Consider the following 14,010-nt stretch of genomic DNA (forward strand, 5'->3'; position numbering starts at 1 on the left):
GGGGAAGCACTAGAATGAGGCTCCTACTTCCGAACCTGCAAGCTGCACCACTAGCCCAAGGGCAACAGAAGCTCTCCCCGTTTGCCCCCTACACCTTCCACTCTGCACTTGTCCAGGAGCACACTGCTGGTTCTGCAGCTTGTAACCAGACGGTTAACAATGCCCAGGGAACTGCAGGAAGTCTCCTTGCTGGTGGCAGGAACAATGGGGCTATTGTGGGAGGGCCGGCAAGTGTGGGCAGATTTCTGGGACTGGGAGTTATCAAATGGGTGTACTGCTCCTGCCATGCACTCTCCTCCTCCATGGTCAGGTACAGAAAGAGAGTGAGTGCATCTCCCCGGCCCTGCACACAGATCTAGATGTACTCAGACCCACACAGGATGCAGCAATCCGCTGCCAAAGGTGGCCCAACCATCCCCAGAAGATGCATCGTGCTGCCGAGCAACCTGGTTTCTACTGCCTCAACGATCATTTATTAAGGGAGCCAGTGTCACATCTGAATAGAGACAGATGCATTCAAAGCTTCTAAAGTGCAGCAGGATGGTTCCTTGCTATGTTCTCTAAGCCATTGCCTGCTAGCTGCAGAGCATGGTTAGCAACACAATTGGAGCTATTCTGAAGTCAGGGGGATTGGTGGCAGGAGGTACAAGGCTCTCCCTTCACCCCACAGGCATATTCCAAGGCAGGATTCCAAACGTGGGGCAAAGGTAGTTGGCCACAGAAGGCAAAAAACTCTCACTCCCCCTCTCCCCAACTCAATGCTACCAGCAGGGCATAACTGTAAGAGAAAATTCGGCTGCCACCTTGGCCAGTATAGGAGCTACTGCATAATTAGGAGAAAGATAAAGCAGCACAGATTGGGGGGTGGGAGGGTGGAAGAGGAGACAATCATCATGAGGGGCACATAGCAGCAATTACCAGGCATTTAGTAGAGGAGATGTCAGTTAAATTTATTGCTGCTGCTGAACTGGAAAGGAGGGAGGAGAAGAAAGACTGAGATGGCAGAAAGATGGGGACAATGAAAGGGGGCGAGCCAGGCCTTAGAAACCACAACTTTGTTGCCTCAAGTACATTAGAGCTTCCAGCAGCCCAGCCAAGGCTCCAGGGAAGTGCTGGGAATTGCCAAACAGCACACATGCAAGCTCCAAGGACACAAATCTCAATCTCAGACAGGAAAGAAAAGGAGCAAGGCAGGGTCCAGGGAGCAGCTCCTGCCCTTTAAGTTCATATGGTGGAAAGTCCCCTCTGGGGTGAGTGAGGATTTTAGGAGCCAATGGCACTCTGTCCCCTGCATGGCCAAGTCCTTACCAACATTAACCCTCCCTCTCAATCCCTTCAGCGAGGGCAGAAGAGCACATCCCCAGGTTTCAGACGGACACATGGAAAGGGGAAGTGACTTGCCCATAGTTACACAGTGAGTCAGCAGCTGAGCTAGGAATAGAACCCAGGAGTCCTGATTCCCAGACCCTGCATTGGTCCATATCACTGAAATGTGCTGGGGTTGGCCTCCCCGAGTCATTATGGATGTTTCATGCAGTGTAGACAGGAGACACAACCATAGCCCTGTGTGGCTCAGAGTACAGACATTAACACCCCAGGACCCCAACCTGCTAGGAACAGGCACTGGTACATACCATTCTGGCTACACTGCAGTAGAAAGCCTAGTGGGTTAATGGGTAGCAAGTCATTGTGATGCATGTCCATCTCCACCTCAAGCCTGGGCCTCCCCTCTTCATCTCTCACACAGGCTAAGTGACCAGACCCTCTCCCATCAGCAGCTACAGTCCAGTGCCACCCACTAATCTGGCAGCACTAACTTTGCAAGTGTGGCCAGTGTCTCCACTGTCCCTTCACTCGGACCAGCTCAGATACCCCTTTGGGTATCAGCCTTCTGCTCTGGCTCAGGAGCTCTGCTGGCTTCCCAATTCGTTTCCAGACCAAAGTTGATTATTCGATTTCTTATGTTTAGCAGCCTAAGTAGATCTGCCCAGCATCTCACAGCCCTGCCTCCCCTCCCCACTTTTCACCTGTTGGTCCAAGAGCCTTCTCTACTGCAGCTCCTCTGTCACGCCAAGTCTCAGGTAAAGACATCACTTTCCTCCCTTGCCTCTTAACTGCTCTCTTCCTCTGAAGTTATAGATCTCAGAAAAGCCCCTTGGGATCCTGCGTAAGATGCACTATACAAGATAAATAGTACAGTATAACTTCAGGTCCCAAATGGGGAGCTCACTGCTCTTAGGGAAAGGGTTAGGGATGAGTCTGCAGCCTCTGGCAAAGCACTGACAGGTTGTATTCCATGCTCCGTAACCAGCTTTGCTCAGCTAACTTAGTATGTTCTTCATGTCAATCATCAGGCACTGGCCACAAGAAGAGGTCAGATAAAAGGATTTTTTTTATGGAGAGGCTCAAGCACCTTCACAGGGGAGTCTGCCCAGAAGCAAATATTTCTCTAGGCTGCAATGTCTCCCCCCTCAGAAGACCAGGCAAAAGTCTGGGTGCCCATTGCCATAAATAGGGCAAGGAAGCTAGCCCTGCCTTTGTTTGGATATCTCTAATCCTGCTAACCCAGCAACTGTAGGCTCATCTGAGGACTCATAGCCCTAACTCCTGGAGGCAGCTCAGGAGAGACAGACCGGCCCCAATTTAAACAAGACAAACAGAAAAATGAGCACAGCTAAGCCAACAGCCCAGGCTGACAGTGCAGAGAAAGTCACGTCCCCCACACTCAAGGAATCAGGAGGAGCATGTTACTCTGGATTTCCAAACTGGATCACTAATTGATCTGGATAGCCGTGTGACTCGGAGAGACAGAAGGTAAAGGACCATCCATATCTGGATTTGGTTCTGTTGTGTGCGTCCTCGCAGCTCACTTCTGGAACAGAGATTCTGTGCCTGTGCTTTAAAGGTGGTTCCAAAGACCACACAGGGGTTAAATCCACCTATAAATATCAGTTCCCAGCAGGGCTGCTGCTCTGAACCCTCCAGCCGGGCTGCTGCTCTGAACCCTCCAGCCATCTGTTCTTGCGTTCCCCCCTCTAAGATTGTAACATCTGAAATACGTTCCAAACTCTTAGGAGTCCTCCGAAAAATAGACCAGAACTGTGGCTTAGCTCTGCCGCGTGCCTGAGTGTATCAGTGTGTGTGTGCCTGCGCCAGCGTGAGCTTGCATCCATGTGCATGTGACCAAGACCGCTCAAGCATGTTAGTGAGCAAGCGTACCCATGTCAACGGAAGTCTGTATGCATGGGAATGCCTGCTTGAGCATATCTGTGTGAACCTGTACAAGCCTGCCCATGCCAGGGGGAGTCTGTATTTGCATGCACATGAATGTGCATGTGTGAGCGTGCCCACACCAGCATGTGTAGACGTGAATGTGCCCACATAAGGATATCTGTCTGTGTGAAGAAGAGGCCCATGGGGAATGTGTAACTCTTGCCATGCTGAATTCTCTGGTGGCAAGGGGAGGCATGGTAGAAACCAGAGACCCAAGCTGAAGCCTTCTTTGTGTCACTTTCTCTCCTGTTGAAGCTACACTGCCGTGGCAGGCAGGTACTCAGACACTGTTCATTTTGAGCATTACCTGGATACTTCTGTGAGAGCCCTATACCGCCCCACTATCCCCAAGCCCTAACAAGGGCCCACCCAGACAATGAGTCCAGGCAGTGAGTACATGGGGGTTCCAGTCACCAAAATGGGGGTGGAGGATGGGGTATCTGGGGTATTCTGTCTCCCGGCTGCCAAACCCTGTAAACTCAACAGAATCAGCCTTGGACATCAGAACCTGACTGGAAAGGTGACGGACAAACAACAAGTTTAATGTCCAGGTTAAAAAAACCCACCCTGACCAGAATTCACATTAAGGGACCATCACAAGACCATGCCATGCCCTGCCCTTGGCTAACCCAACACCCCAGGATAAAAACATAGAGCACTTGGCCACAAAGCACTGAAGGGAACAATGAAGGCCCGTCAGCAGGCGCCCATTTCTTCATAGTGAAGGCTAATCAAGGATTAGCAAATGCTCAGATTTTGCTTCCAGCCATCTCCAGGGTGAAGATGTCTCCCCCAACAATTTGGCTGGGGTCATATACAGTGAAACTACAAAAGCAGCAGGGCTGGGGATCAGGTCACGGGGCCTGAGGGTTCCACTTTTATTCAGATTATGGCTCCAGAAGGGATCTCCAGGATAGCAACCTTGGTCACAAGTAGCACAAGTAGCACCATGGAGTGGATCAGCCACAGCACAAGTACTCCTTTTCTTTTTGCTAATACAGACTAACACGGCTGCTACTCTGAAGCACAGCACATGTGGGACTGGATCTGCCTTTCAGACACACAGTTGTGGTGTCTGGGAAGTGTGCTGTGTTATAGAACCTGGGGGAATCTTTTTAGCTGTTTATTAACAAGATGTAACAGGACTAAACTTACTAGCTATGGTGGATGCTGCCACCCCTCCAGCCTGGGGGCACTGCATTTCACTATAACATGCTGTCAATCAGCTTTCCATTTGATACGTTTTAAGAGACAAAATGACTGCGAGGGATGGCCAAATAGTAGAAAATACATTATCCCACAACTTCCCATTGGATTTGCCAGATGCTTCACTGGCTGAACAGCCATTGCTCTAATATGTTATTTGGCCCTACAGAATCAAATCTACAGGCTGCCCAAAAGCTCAGGAACTCTCCCACGCATCTTCCCGTTTCCTGCCCCATGAAAGGACTCCTCTAGCTTCAAAACTGAGTGGTCTCGCCCACCTTCAAGTATTTTATATGCCCAAGACAGGACCAGTTAAACATGGGATCCAGCAATGGACATTACAGACCAGATTTTCCCCAAGAACCTAGCACCCAACATGCACCCAAAATCTGGCCCCAATAGTGGGCACTAAGCATTTGAAATTCTGGCCTTTAAGTGTCAGCCTTCTGGCAGGGGGATATGCCGGGAGACAGCCACACAAGCACAGCCACCTCGACAGGCTGAGTCAACACAGCCCTAGCATCTTTCCTGAGATAGAAAAAAATAACCCATTGATCCAAGCATCGATTGGATGCAGGAGTTTGTTTGTGTTTGTTTTAAAGTTTGCCCATGGGTCAGACCTTGTTACAAACGTCTTTCCTGGTGATTATGTTAGAAACAGGCTGTGCCAAGCTCCGGTCACCTGCCTGGGGAGAAACATAAAGGCAGGTGTGGAAGTTAAATAGTCTCTCAGGGACGCTTCCCTCCTTCCACTCCTTCACCATTAAAAACAATTGCTAGGATGGAAGAACACCACAAACAGCTGCAGTGTGGGCCACAAAGCAGTGTGTGCCCCGTGGGAAAGAGTGGATCAGGCAGTGCAACAACCGCTTACAGTGCAAAATGTCAAAGGGAGACTGATTGCCATGAAGTTTAGAAGGGATTTCAGTTTGGCTGGGAGCAGGAGAGGAGGTTTGGGTGGAGGGATTTAAACAACCCTGCCAGTAACAAATCCGTGTTCATGGTTCTTTTCCTTCATTTCAGGAAGAATGACTGGGATTTAAAGATTTCTGCAGCATTTGTAACCCAACCATTGCAGTGCTAGGCTAGGACAGGAGAGCCAGAAAGGGAAACTGACCAGAAAATCATGGAACTAACCAATCTTCCAAGAGAATGGCAAAAAGCAAAACACAGGAATAGTGAGGAGGAAGCTGGTTTTCAGAACAATCTCTAGGGTTACTGCCAACGTCAGTAATTACTGTAATTATCATGTTGAACATGCATTCTCAGCGCTGTGACTGGCCAAGCTCACGTTTGCACCAAAGCCAGCAGACTGCAGTTTTCACACTGGGGTGCCTCCTATTAAGCACCCAGATAAAGGTGCCAGTTCTCAGAGCTTCTGAGTACACACAGCTCCCACTGAAGTCAGCAGCGTTAGGTGCCCAGGACTGGAACTGTTGGTCTACACTTCTAAAGCACTGTGATGCATCTGAGCAGCCTGCAGGTCATTCTGACTTAATTAATGTCTCCTCCTCCAGTCCTTAACAGGGCTCCTGGCCCCCGTTCACCTTCTCCACCAGGCTCTACTGATGTGAGCTCAGCGAGTCACTACTCCAACACTGCAGCCAGATGGAGGGGAAAAAAAAAAGTCCCAAATTGTGTTCGTTGGGGGACTTTGGTGCTTATGAAAACAACAAACTAAAGGCACTGAGCATTGCCAGGCATAGTACAGACAGGTCCCACACCCCACAGCTCTACCAATGCATTTTGGGCCAGCAGTCATAACACCCTGGAGAGGAGATCAATTCATCTCATTGGTTGCAGAATGTATCGGATTAGCAGATTAGCCACACTCTGTTATGGGGGCCTTTTCAGGTACTGATAAAAAGGAGAATTATTTGAAGACCATTAAATATGTTTAAGGAAATCTGGCGCTAGACAGGACTAGGCTTTCTGACCACAGAGACATACGGCCACAGGCAGTAACCCTTCTTTCTCCCTACGCCTTCCGAAGCCGGGAGAACTGGGTCTTAGAGACTGAAAACAGAATAGAAGATAGCAGAGGCCTAGGGCTAGGCACAAGCAGGTGCAGTATATGTTTCTCCAGGCAGCTGTGCTAGTGGACTCTCATCCTAACCCTGGAGCACCTCCTACTGTCCCAGCTCCAGGATCCAGGCCCTCCACAGCTCTGCCAATACCCCTCACTCTTGATCTCCACTACCCTGTGTGATTCCAGACCTAGAGTCTCCACAAAGCTCTGAAAACACATTCTAGGTGTCACCTGCATCACTTGCCCTCCCGCCTCCTCCACTCCTCATCCCCACCAGGTTATCCCAGTTCCTGAGCAAACTCTGGCCTTGCCTACACTACAACATGTTCACAGCTATGCTCAGACATGGTAAAAAAAAAAAAGTTACTCACCTTCTCATAACTCTTGTTCTTCGAGATGTGTTGTTCATGTCCATTCCAACCAGGTGTGTGCACGCCCATGTGCACAGTAGCTGGAAGATTTTTCCCATAGCAGCATCCACCGGGTTGGTCCAGCCGCCCCCTGGAGTCGCGCCTTCATGGTGCTCAATATAGAGCCGGCTACTCTGACAGAGGGGTAGGAGTGTGGGTATTGCAATGGAGATGAACAACACATCTCAAAAGAACAACAGTTACGAGAAGGGGAGTAACCGTTTTTTCTTTGAGTGCTTGTTCATGTCAATTCCAATCCGGTGACTCACAAATCCAAGTTCAGGAGGCAAGGTTGGAGTTGTCCATTGATTGGAACATTGCTCGTCCGAAGGCCACATCGTCTCTGGCCTGCTGGGTAATCACATAGTGCGTGGCGAAAGCATGGATGGAGGACCACGTTGCCACCCTGCAGATTTTCTGAGTGCCAGCAACACTGTGCCAGCAACACTGTTGACGAAGCCGGCGCCCTGGTGGAGTGTGCAGCGATTGGAGGTGCAGGAACACCTGCTAGATTGTTGCACTCACAAATACAGGACACTATCCATGACGAAATGCCTTGTGACGACACAGACAGTCCTTTCATTCTGTTTGCCACTGACACGAATAACTGGACTGATTTTCTGAACGGCTTCATTCTCTCGATGTAAAAGGCCAGCGCCCTGCGGACATCCAGGGAGTGTAGTCTCTGCTCACTGCCGCTGGAATGAGGATTAGGGTAGGACACCGGGAGAAAGATGTCCTGGTTGATGTGAAACTGCGACACAACCCTTGGGAGAAAAGCAGGGTGAGGCCTCAGCTAAATCTTGTCCTTATAGAACACAGTGTAGGGAGGCTCTTATGTTAGGGCCCTGAGCTCAGACACCCTCCTGGCCAAGGTTATCGCTACCAGGAACGCCACCTTGTAAGAGAGGTAGAGCAGGGAGCATGTTGATAACAGTTCAAAGGGGGGTCCCACAAGCCTAGAAGGAACCAGGTTGAGGTCCCAGGCAGGAACAGGCTGACGGACGTTAGGGTACAGCCTGTCAAGCCCTTTTAAAAACCGGCAGACCACAGGGTTAGCAAACAGAGCGGCCCTCCGTGCCAGGGTGGAAGGCTGAGATGGTGGCTAAGTGCAATCTTATTGATGGCCATGAAAGCCCCTGCTGCTTCAGATGGAGGAGGCAGTACAGAGTAAGTGGCACTGAGGCTGGTGTCAGCGACGAATGGGGCTGTGCTGACCAGATTGAAAATCTCTTCCACTTGGCAAGGTATGTGGCTCTCGTAGGGGGTTTTCTGCTGCCAAGGAGGACCTGTCTAACCCGGTCTGAACAGGAAACCTCCACTGGGTTCAACCATGCCATGAGATGAAGCGACTCGAGGTTCAGATGTTGAAGTCGGCCATGAACCTGTGCCAGAAGGTCCGGGAAGAGCGGCAGGGTGATTGGGGATTCCACGGACATGTCTAGGAGAGATGTGTACCAGTGCCGATAACACCAGCCTGGCCCTATTGATAGGACCTGAGCTCGTTCCCTCCAGATCTCGAGTACCACCTTGTGAAGAAGCAGTATTGGCGGAAAGGCGTATAGGAGACAACCTCCCCAGTGGAGGAGGAATGCGTCCGCGCGAGAGCCTGGGCTGTGATTTTGGAAGGAGCAGAACTGCTGGCACTTCCTGTTGTGTCACGTGGCGAATAGGTCAATCTAGGGAAAGCCCCACCTCTGGAAGATTGAAATCGCGACGCCTGGGCAAAGGAACCATTCGTGGCTGTGAAACGACCTGCTGAGGTGGTCCACCAGCTCGTTCTGCACCAAGGGAGGTACAACACTTGCAGATGTATTGAATGTTCTAAACAGAAGTCCCACAGCATGAGGACTTCCTGGCACAGGAGAGAGGAGTGTACACCCCTATTTGTTAATATAGAACACTGCTGTTGTATTGTCCGTCATGACTGATGCTTGCCCGTTAAGTATGCCTGGAAGGTCTGGCATGCTAGGCGCACCGCTCTGAGCTCTCTGACGTTTATGTGGAGACCCAGGTCTGCCTGAGACCAGAGGCCTTGAGTCCTGCGGTCTCCCAGATGTGCTCCCCAGCCCAAGTCTGATGCGTCCGTCATTAGTGACGGAGACCGCTGTAGAGTGGTGAAGGGGACCCCTGAGCATACCTCCTGAGGGTCGAGCCACCAAAGGAGGGAGTCGAGGACTGGGCGAGGCTTGGGGAGCGACTAGGCTCTCTGTCCAAGTGGGATATGGGACAGAGTCGATTTTGCTTTGTTTAGAAGGAGACCCAGGTTGTCAAAGGTGGCTCTGATGAATCTGACCGGAGCTTCCACTTGGGTCCTGGAGCAGCCCCTGATCAGCCAGTCGTCGAGGTATGGAAAGACCTGTACCTGGTGCCTGCACAAGAACGCAGCAGCAATTGCCATGCACTCGGTGAAGACTTGAGGTGCTGCTGACAGGCCGAATAGAAGGATGGTAAATTGGTGGTGGGTACTTGACCACAAACCTGAGGTACTTCCTGTGGGGCTGAGTGATTGCGATATAAAAATATGCGTCCTTCAAGTAGAGGGCTGCATAACAGTCTGCTGGATCCAGTGAGGGGATGATCGAGGCCAAGGAGACCATGCGGAACCTGAGTTTCTTCACGAACTTGTTGAGTTCTTGCAGGTCCAAGATAGGCCTGAGGCAGCGTTTGGCTTTCAGTACTAGGAAATACGGGGAATAAAAGCCCTCACCGCTGTGCTCCTGAGAAACCTCCTCCACTGACCCTAGAGATAGGAGCAACTGCACCTCCTGGATAAGGAGCTGCTCATGAGAAGGGTCCCTGAAGAGGGACGAGGAAGGAGGGTGGAAGGACAGGAGGGCACAGAATTGGATGGAGTATCCCCTCTCTACTGTGCAGAGCACCCAGCAGTCCAAAGTGATACGGACCATGCATGCACGGTAGAAAGGGGACAGTCAGGAGGAAAAGGTAAGGTGGGTAGATCCAGTTTCTGTTCTGGTGCGCTGTCCCTGACTGCACCTTCAAAAGGCCGGTTTGGGGCCGGAAGGTGGTTTGTGTTGGCCAGAGCCCTGGCCTGAGGACGGGTGTTGTCTTTTCCTCCCCTGAGAACCGTCCTGGCAGTTCTGCTGATAGAACCTCGGAGGAGGTTGTGGCCTAAAGTGTTTCAACAGTGTGGCAGGCCCAAGACCTCAGCGTGGCTTGTGAGTCTTTCAGGCTATGCAGCCTCTTGTCTGTCTTTTCAGAGAAAAGAGTCACACCCTCAAATGGGGGGTCCTGAATGGTCTGTTGGACCTCATAAGGGAGCCCCGGGTCTGAATGTGTGCGTAGAGCTGCCTCCATGAGGATCACTAAGCCACTGTCCCCTTTCTTTAAGGGTTCTAGGGCAGAACTCATGGCAGATCTTACAGCGATCCTTTTGGTGACCCGCTCCTAGGCACCGTAAACGTGGGGAGTGTGGATCGCTCTTTGGCATGCACGTTGGGCAGACCACACAGTTTTTAAACACCAGGGGACTGTGGCATACCACAGCTCCGGGAAGTCGGAAGGTGGGTGGAGACCCCCAACAACTGTAATCACTAACAACTAAGATAAAACAACTATATACAAACAACTGGAGTTGAACGCGCTTGCTAAAGCAAGGGCTATGGGAAGTTCCAGCCTACTGCCACTGGCAATAAGAAGGAACTGAGGAGGTGCCGAGTCGGCAGGGCTCAATATTGAGCGCCATGAAGGTATGACTCCAGGGGGCGCCCGGATGAACCCGATGGATTCTGCTATGGGAAAAAATTTTCCAGCTACCGTGCACGTGCGCACGCACACACCTGACTGGAATTGACAAGAACCATCACTCAAAGAAGAACATTGCGTAGTGTGCACAGGGCCATGGCCACTGAATCAAAACAGGAAAATGGTTTAATATGTGAACAGACACCTTTATGGACGAGGAGAGCCATTTCCCTAGTGTCCAGCTTTCCTTGTGCAGCACAGGGGACTGAGGTGAAACCTACGGCTTAGACCCATGAGAACCCCCAGCAACTTCTCTTCATTGCATTCCCAACCTTCTTTATACATCTTAAGTTCACTTCATTTCAATGGAGTGAAATATACTACAGTCCATTCTCTTTACAAGAGGATTTATTTCCACTTTTCCATTTCTTAGCCCATCACATCCTCTTCTGCTAAAATAAAAACAGTAAATCAATTTCTCTCCTTCCTTGCCTTGGAAGTACGGATTGCAACTGAGTGGTGATATATTACGTGAGAAAGCAGCAAACTAGTTCAGACCAGTATGAATATCCTCAAATACCCGCATGGCTCACAGCAGCCAACCGGCTCCTTGCATTTATGCAGGCCCCTCGCTCAAGCACACAGAAGCCAGAGTAAGGCTGAAGCATTTGCCAGCATTTGTAATAATAAAATCCAAACACACAAATGAAGAAAATCTGCCTCAGAAACCGACTGGCCAATTTGCATTCGAAAATTAATCACACCCCAAGGAGTCTCCTTGGCTTGTTAAATAAGCGCTGCTACTGTGAGGTGCTGTGCACCGCAATTCCTGTGCACCCCAATGGGAGTCTGATTGCATGCAACACCGCTCTTGATACAGCACACAGTGAAAAATGGAGACATAGGGCAGCCATGAACACTCAGTGCAGCAAGGAGCTGACTTGGCAGCAACAAGAGATGTCAGTCACCTGCTTCAATGCCACCCACTGTCTCCCCACTCCCCCAGAACATGTCACTGGGCTGCCCACAGAAGCACTATTGAAGTTAGACAGGCAACAGCCAAACCAGCAACAGCCAAACCACAGCCCACAAGGAACCAAATGCTCCCTCCCTCACATGCACCCTGCTTTCCCCACATCTAGATGTAGCTGGGTGGTGAGGGTAGGAATATTTTCATGGCCAGAGCGTGGCCGCCCAGGGTGAGAGACTGTCCTGGCTCCCAGTTCTGAAAAGGAAATCACACTCCCCTCCCTGCTGCAATTGTTCACTCCATGTGGACACTCAGACCACTAGAGATAGTGCTTCTGCGTTCCCATTTGCCACATGCACACGCACACCCCATGTTGGCACATGGGCCTGGCTGGCACCTCCTCCTGCAGGACACACAGAAAGGAGAAGGGACCGTGGCCTGTTAAGAAATTTCCAAAGTAATTGGAAAAGTCCTGCCTAGTTACCCAGCAGAGGGAGCCTCCCCAACAGAGCCACACAAGAGTGGGCAAGTCCCAGCATTAAACCCAAAACTCCATTGCAATCAGAGAGCATCCAGGAGCTGCCTTGTTATTTTCAAAGGGCATCTCCAGTTTGGGTGGGTTAGTGACTCTGTCATTGAGGACAGGACCTTATCATCCATTCCAAGTAACAGCACCCTGTCCCTGCAAGCTACAGAGGGGCAAAGCACTGCCTTCCAGCACCCCATCCAGGCATCCGGTGGTTGCTCAGAGAGCAACAAGAACTGCAGGGCAGGGACTATCTACTACCCTGCACAGCAAAAAGCACAATGGGACCCCTTCTAAGTCAGACCCTAGGTGCTACCAGAATACAAATAAATCCTAATAATGGAGTCTATGCTCCAGCTGGGATGATCCTCTTAGATGAAGCTACAGCACAGAGACAAGTCAAGCCGTATTTTGAGATAGTCACTAGAAACCCTCCCAATCATCTTGCAGGGCTGAGTTTGCTGCATCTGCTCCCAGTCTTCAGGTTTCCACATCAGCAGTCATTGGTACTAACTGGCCCCCTTGCCCATCTCAGAAGCAGCACTAAGGACTGACTGGGCCATAGAGATAAACTTGCCTCATGGCCTGATGGGGGAGAGACTCTGGTATGACAAGCAATAGGGAGGTGGCCCTGAACCTCCCCAACTGTCTTGCCCTGGGTTGTAAGTCGGATACCTCATCTATAATGACACTGCAGTGATGGCCCAGGAAGGGTGACAGGGCTCCAAATCTCCTGCTTTGCAGAGGGCCCATGTTTGCAGCCCAGTCCGCGCCTCACATGCTCTAGAAGAACAGCCCTTTACTTGCTCCACAGACCAGATCCCTGCACCAGCAGCCATGACCCAGAGACCACACCGGCACCCAGAGTTTTCTTCCTCCTTTGGATCCAGCATGGCAGCGGATAGTGAGCTGGAGCCCATTCGGCTTTCCACTGGATGGCCAGCTCTGCTCCCAGGGCAAGTTCTTCATTGCTGGAGACAGGAGAAGCAGAGAGAATGCAGCCAAATCTGTGGATCCCAGGTGCCAGTGCTGGCAAAGGAACTTACTGAACTTTCCAGCAGAGCACGTGTTCTGGAATCCCTGCACAACCCCATCACAGGCAGGTCTTTACAACATTCCCTTTAGTGATAATCACACTCTGTGCAGGGCTGACAGAAAGCACATACCACTCATCCGCAAGGGATCCCTGAAAAGACCTGTCCAGAGCAAGGACCTTGGCAGTACGAGCAGCAAAGGTAAAGACTCAAGCACAAGAACTAATGGAGAACACAATTAGCTCACCACCCAATGTAGAGCAGCCAAATCTAGAGCTATCTAGCATGCCATAGCCCTGGATTTTCCACGTGGTGAGTCATCTATGGTTAGCCAGCTACAGAACCATGCAGTGGCTGTGTCTGACATAAAGCTGCAGGCTTTAGAAGTACCCAAAGCAGCTAAGATCTGGATGCCCCAGGGACGTACTGGCCGCCGCTTCCCGCAGCTCCCATTGGGCGGGAAAGGTGAACCACGGCCACTGGGAGCTGCGGGGGGCCGTGGCCACGGACAGTCAACGTCGCAAAATGTCTCGCGGCCCGCAATCAGCTTACCCTAATGGGCCGCATGCAGCCTGCGGGTTGCCCACCGCTGCTCTAGAGCCCCATCCTGAATGTTACTGTTCCTCCCTAAAGTGAGCCAAAGGTGGGATCTTTCCCCTAGGGTGTCAGAAAAGCAGGAGAGACATGTGGGATTTTGGGACCTATAGGAGGTAGCTCCCTCCAAGCCATCAGCAGGCTGTGCAGGTCTGACCCAACCAGCCTGAGGCCTAGAGCCATTCCGGCTAGAGCAGCAACCTTTTGGGCAGAAATGCTCCTCTGAGGGAACGTGGGGGTATGCAACAAGTGCAGAGGCTGGC

The 14,010-nt window shown here is 51.1% G+C and overlaps 1 protein-coding gene across 7 annotated transcripts in view; it reads right to left on the bottom strand.

The window, feature by feature from the left end:
- Nucleotides 1-14,010, bottom strand: part of BCL9L (BCL9 like) — a 166,368-nt gene that overhangs the window by 44,584 nt on the left and 107,774 nt on the right. The window contains exon 2 of one of the 7 annotated variants that reach the window (XM_043533969.1): nt 2,028-2,177. The exons of 5 other annotated variants lie outside the window; for them this stretch is intronic. The gene's annotated coding sequence lies outside the window, so the exon portion shown is untranslated. Of the gene's footprint in view, nt 1-2,027; nt 2,178-12,794; nt 13,046-14,010 lie in introns of those variants that run through there. One more of the 7 variants, XM_043533972.1, reaches the window with a different exon arrangement.

This window comes from Chelonia mydas, chromosome 22 (genome assembly GCF_015237465.2).
Source record: "Chelonia mydas isolate rCheMyd1 chromosome 22, rCheMyd1.pri.v2, whole genome shotgun sequence".
Lineage (NCBI taxonomy): Eukaryota > Metazoa > Chordata > Testudines > Cheloniidae > Chelonia > Chelonia mydas.